General features: G+C 45.1%; 1 long non-coding RNA gene across 1 annotated transcript in view; it reads right to left on the bottom strand.

The window, feature by feature from the left end:
* Positions 1-335: 335 nt before the first annotated feature.
* Positions 336-6,159, bottom strand: part of LOC117285592 — a 9,004-nt gene continuing 3,180 nt past the window's right edge. Inside the window, exon 3 of the long non-coding RNA XR_004516666.1 lies at positions 336-727. This is a non-coding gene — a long non-coding RNA (uncharacterized LOC117285592). The remainder of the gene's footprint in view (positions 728-6,159) is intronic.

The raw sequence follows: 6,159 nt of genomic DNA, 5'->3' as shown, positions 1-6,159 counted from the left end.
GCCTCCTCACCTGGGGACTGCTGCAAAAGGACAGAAGGAAATCAGCGGCCTGTGCTCCTGGAGTAGACCTTGAGCTATGTGGGAAAATGGAGTCACTGCCCAAAGACCCAGCAGATTGGATCAGACACTTCCCCGGCTGCAGCCAACACGTGAGGACTGATTTCCTTACAGGGTATTATGGTTGGAGGTTGGGGGGTCGAGGGAAAGCAAAACGTTTCCTCCCAGGGAGATCTCTGCGCTCTTTTCCAGCCAGATCAGCCAGCTGAGCGGGAGCTGCCAGGATTAAAATCCCTGAGCCCCGCCTGGTCCGCAAGTCTGTCTATACAGTGGACGAGCATAAGGGAGAGAAGACCTTCCCAATTGATTAGAAAAAAAAGGTGTTTTTTGGTATGCTTTTTTCCCATGAAGAGAATGAACTGTCGGATTGTTGTTTGCTTCCTTTTTGTTCTTTTGAGACCAGATCTCGCTGTGTGGTTCGGGCTGGCCTTGAACTCCTGGTGATCCTCCTGCCTCAGCCCCCCCAAAGTGCTGAGATTACAGATGTGCGCTGGCTAAGCTGTCTTTTAGTGGGGAGGGGGGACTGCAGAGTGATCCCTGAGACAAGCCCCTTCCCTGTATGTAACTGATAAAAGTGGGAGCTCTTAACGGAGACTGCCTGGGCCTAGTGTTTATAAGTCACAGGTACTTGAACAAATTCTTCAACTTCTGACTGCCTTGGTTTCTTCATCTGTAAAAAGAGATAGTAATATTGTAAGGTCACTGGGAGAGTTAAATGAAGTAGTATAGGCAACACTTAATACAGTGCCTGGCATATACTCAATAAATGTTAGCTGCTACTTTGATCTCTGAGAACCCCGTTTCCAATTTGGCATTTAATGATGTGCTAACGGGAATCCTTTCTTGCTTTTCAAAGTCCTCTCAGCCTGCATAGAGTAGCCTGGTGCTTTAAGAAGAAGCTCTGTCCTTTCTTGAGGGCTCAGAAGATGGAGCTGGCTGAGCTTCTTGGCCACCCTAGGCCCAGGGACAAAGGGCTATACAGTAGGCATGCAAATGGACACCAGAGACCGAACTGGCCCCTGACTTATTGTGAGGCTAGAGGCCTGGCACCCATCCATCCACACTGGTAATGATACAGGCATAGTGCTGTTCTCTGGGTGCCACCCAGAATGGAAAAGGCCACATGTCCTAAGGGTGAAGTCTCTTCCATATGTATATGGGGTTGATATTTCTCTCCCATGTAAGGGTGGCTGGTCGCACAAGCCTTCCCGACTCTGCTCCTAAGGTCCCAATCACAGCCCTGCAACAGTGAGCTTGGACTTGTGAGCAGCTATAAGAGAAGGCAGATGGGTTGGGGAGGGAAGGAAAGAGGGGGTCAGTCTGGTTGTGGTGTCAGAGGACACAAAGGCTCCAGAGATAGGGTAAAACCCTGGCAGAGAGGAGAAGCCAGAACTATGGACAGAAACAGGTTCCCTGCCAAATGTCTACCTTGTGAGTGGTTTTTGTCTGAACACAGGGATGACTCAGTTGTTCTGGAACAAGCAAATGGATTTTCCTTAAATATGAAAATCAATAAGAGGTAAAGGCAAGGCCTGGGCTCTGGGGATGGAAGGTGGAATGAGCCGGAAGGGGCCTGTAGAGTGAAACAGTTGGTGAGCGATAGGAGAAAGATTCAGGCTCCATACAAGGGACCCTTGGTGTGGTCACCAAGCCCCACCTCCACTGAGAAGGTGGCTTCCAGACCTGTGGATCTCACTGTGGCACCCTGAAACCCGACAGCTTCCCTGCTCCCCAGCCCATCCCACCAATCCTGCTTCCAGGCAGGAGATTGCTAACAAGAAGGTTAATGTCCATGTGACAAATAGGTTTTAAAAGATCAGCCCAGACGCCTGTAGTCACCGCTATGACGATGTAGACCTGGCCTGAGATCGGATGAGAGCTTTGGGAGCCCCAGAAAGCACAGCAAACACTTTTTTAGCTGCAGCCTGGTTTCTTTGGGGACTCTGCCTATTTTCCTGCCACCTTGAGCTCTGTGGATTAATGCTAATTTGTTTCACAGCTGGGGTTGTCTGACTGGGACGTTGGGGGTCTGAACAGAATTAAAGCTCCTATATTCCATGGAACCCTCTTGACTTGGCCAGGCCTTGCAGAGCAGTTTGTAAGGCACTTTGCAGGAATAGGAAGACAGTGCATTTCTTTATTTTCTTGAGCATGTTATAAACGTCATTAGCACTCCTGAGGTGGAGTCAGAGGAGCTTCTGACTTTTCTCCTGTGAAGCCAGTGGAAAAACACTGGGTCAGGATGCAGAGAGCCTCACTCTGAGCCTTGCTTGTGCCACCTGCTGAAGTGCATCACCCCTGTTTGCTCATTGGTAAAAGGGGTGTTGACACCCAGGGGCAGCCAAGGCTGTAGTGAGTATTTAGTGAGATAATGGAATATAAAATGGTTCACATCACGTGACGCCAGTCTAAGCAGATCCAGTGATCACGCAGAAATCATCAGCCCCACCCCACTACCCACCCTAGGCCGCTTTGTCCTGGTTGTGGGCTGAGTTCATGAAAGCCCATCTCTGAGCAACACACATTTGTCCACCTGTAACCCTTGTCCTCTCTGATTCATTAGCCAGGCAGGGGCTGCTGGCACCATGGGGTGGGGCAGGGCATCAAGGCTGGGGGCGTGTTGAGGCTTTAAGAAGGGCTCCCTGGTGATTGCTCCAGCTTACAAGGACCCAGGAGAAGTAGTCCTTTGGGAGAAGCTGGCACAGTAACGAATGCTTTCCGAGAGCAGCGAGTCACTGCCTTATCGGGAAGATGCCGTTTCTCCCCAGCTCTGTTACCAGGAAGTGAGATGAGCTGAGAGCCAGAGCAGTGTTTTTCCAAAGATGGCCTTTGAAGAGGAGTGTTTCTTTACGGGACCAGGAGAGTGGCAACGGTATTGGCAGGGAGAAGTGGGCCACTTTAAGAAGCCTGGCTCAGACTGTGCAAGCCTGGGGAACACCAGGAAGGTCCATATTTATATAGTACTTGTCATGCGCCTGCAGCTATTCTAAGCACTTAACCTATATTAACCTACTTATTCTCACAGCAGGCCTGTGTCATAGGCATCGATTTTTTTCTTTTTGTTAAACTTTAAAAACCTTTTTTTTTTTAATCCTAATTTTTTTAAAGACCTGGGTCTCACTAAGGTTGCCCAGGCTGGCCTCACTCCTGGTTTCAAGCCATCCTCCTATCTCAGCCTCCTGAGTAGCTGGTCCTACAAAATGTGCACCATTTCACCTAGCCATAGAAAAACGTTTTTGTCTCCATTTCATAGATTAGGAAGTTGAGGTCAAGTTTTTTCCTGGGTCTAACAGCTAGTAGTAAGTAAGTGCTAGACCCAGATCTGAACCCAAACTGTCTGCCTACTGCCCCCATTGCTTTCAAGACTTCATATGTGTAGGAGGGGACAGTCCATGGCAGTGTGGGGTAGTGGTGAAGGCTCTGTCATTGACTAGCTTCAGCAAATATTATTTCTTTCTTTTCAACATTTTTATTGGGACATAATTTACATACTATAAAATTTGCTAATTATAATTATGCCAATTATAACCTTATGATTGCAGTAAATCTACAGAGTGTTACAGTTATTACCACAACCAAGTTTAGGAATAGCCCTGAAGTTTTCTCATTCAGTACATCTTTTCATCTGAGTTGCAGTTTCCCTGTCTGCAAAATGAGAATAACAGTCCTTGTTATGAGCATAAAATGAACTTGCCACTGGGATCATCATCATCATCATCATCATCATCATCATCATCATTATTATTTTATTCTTACGGACTTTTAGAACTAACAGTGGTTTGAATAACTATCTAATCTCACCTTCTCCCTTAACAGATAAAGAATCTAGGTGCCAAGTTGTCCGGCAATTTGTCACTTAAGGATATGCAGTGAATTTGATGGCAGGGTTGAAATTAGAACCTGAATCTCTTAGTTGGTAGATTTGTGCTTTCTTGTGTCCAAAGAGACTTTTCACCCAAGTCACAGGGCTGTCACTGGCCACCCCACACCCACCTTTGTGGGTGCCTCCGTAGTGATGCTGACCAGAGGCATGGACCCCCGAGTTTGCTTTTGTTGGACTTCCCAGCACTGAGGTCTTGGAGCAGAGTTTGCAGCTGGGACAGACTTGGTTGCTGAATCAGGGACAGGACCTAATGTGGAGACCGAGGCAAGCATGAATGTTCATTGTGAGAGCAGGGGATGCATGGACTCCAAGAATCCAGGGCACAGCCAGTCTGACAGTCAGGAGACTCTGTGCAGCTCTGGGCATGGGTTTGTGACTGGAACAGTCACACAGTGCCCAGTGCTTAAAAGGGCCCCCTCCTTGGTTTAGTGCTTGCAATTTTGAAATTATTAATATTTTCAAGCAAATATTTCAGTACAGTTTTATTTTGCATAGAATCCTATAAACTGTAGAATCAGTTTTGCCCACAGGACAGAGAATAGAGCCCAAGCTAGATTTTTAGGGCCACAGTAAGGAATAATGTCTGTCTGTCCAGGACCTGTTCACATACAAACTCTAGACATATGGCACAGCCACACAGAGTGTTAATGCTGAGTGTTAGGAGAAATAAGAGCTAGACACTGGTGTGCACCACAGGCACTCAGGAGGCTGAGACAGAAGAATTGCTTGATCACTGAGGGGTTCCAGGTTACCCTGGGCAACACAGTGAGACCCCATCACAAAAAAAATTCAGAACCTATTTGCATATTGTGATCTAGTTCATGTCAAAAGATGCCCCATAAAATTGTGTGTGTGTGAAAAACTTTTTTTAAGGTCTACAAAGACACTGCAGACTGACAGCAATGGTTATTTCTGGGAGAGTCATCAAGGGAATTGCTAATTTTTTTCTGTGTGTTTGGGTTGTTTGTTTGTTTTTTCCAAGGAGAATGTATTCATAATATGTTACTTTCATGATTATAAATATGCTTTTAAGATATTCCTAAAATATATTCTGCAAACATTTTTATATCAATAAATATTCTTTTTTACTAGTACCATTTGCAATACATAATGTTTATATTCCTTGTGTGGAGGTGGTACATGTACATAACACATTTTAATTTCATTTTTCATCCCCTTTCCCTCCCCTCCCTCCATCTATTGATCCCCTTCTGTTATAGTTTGGATCTAGATGTCCCCCAAAGCCTCACATGTTCATAGGTGGCTTTTTCAGAGGTGGCCGAATCTAGTGTGTGTGGTGCTGGGATTAAGGGTGTGCGATTACTAAACCAGTACACTGATTGGTTTGGCACTGCCTTAATCCTACTAGTCTGGATAAGATAAAAAGGGCAGAAAGCCGCTGTTAATGTTCCTTTGTTGCTTTTGCTACTGTCTGGGTGCCATGAACTGTTTCTCTTCTCTGACGCCCCTCTGCCATGTGCCACTCTGCCTTGAATCCAGCTGTGAGCTAAACAAACCCTCTCCCCTTTAATTTTGGGTGTCAAGCATTCTGTCTCAGCAACGAGAGAAAAGTAACTAACACACCTTCCTGTATGAGCAAGATCATCTCCCTAATTCCTATTATTTGTCTTTTGTTTTGCTCTTTATTTATAATTTGGGTTTCTCATATAAGAGAAACTACGTGAAACTTAAGTTTGTGACTTAACTTTTTAAGTTAAGTCAAATGACTCAACTTTTTCTGTATGGCAGAGTAGTTTTTTATCTACTCATCTTCCAGTGGACATATAGCCTGCTTCCAGATTTAGCTATTATGAATTGTGCTGTTGTAAACATGAGTATGCATGGGTTACTGTAATATGATGTCTTTAACTTTTTCGGGAAGATACCTAGGAAAGAACTATCTTGGTCAAATGGAATTTCTAGTTTTAGTTTTTTGAGGAATCTCCATACTGATTTCCATAGTGGTTGTGCTATTTTACATCTCCATAAACAGTATAGAAGCCCCCTCCCCCACCCCTGCAGCCGGGCCAGCATATGCTATTATTTGATTTCTTGATGATGGCCATTCCTTAGAAATGCTCAATACCCCTGGCCATTAGAGAAATGCAAATTAAATATTCTTCTTCTTCTTCTTCTTCTTCTTCTTCTTCTTCTTCTTCTTCTTCTTCTTCTTCTTCTTCTTCTTCTTCTTCTTCTTCTTCTTCTTCTTCTTCTTCTTC

The sequence above is a fragment of the Fukomys damarensis genome, unplaced genomic scaffold, assembly GCF_012274545.1.
Source record: "Fukomys damarensis isolate Sample0158 unplaced genomic scaffold, DMR_v1.0_HiC HiC_scaffold_11, whole genome shotgun sequence".
Classification (NCBI taxonomy): domain Eukaryota; kingdom Metazoa; phylum Chordata; class Mammalia; order Rodentia; family Bathyergidae; genus Fukomys; species Fukomys damarensis.
The sequence above is the reverse complement of the archived record's forward strand: the minus strand, read 5'-3'. Positions and strand labels throughout refer to the sequence as shown.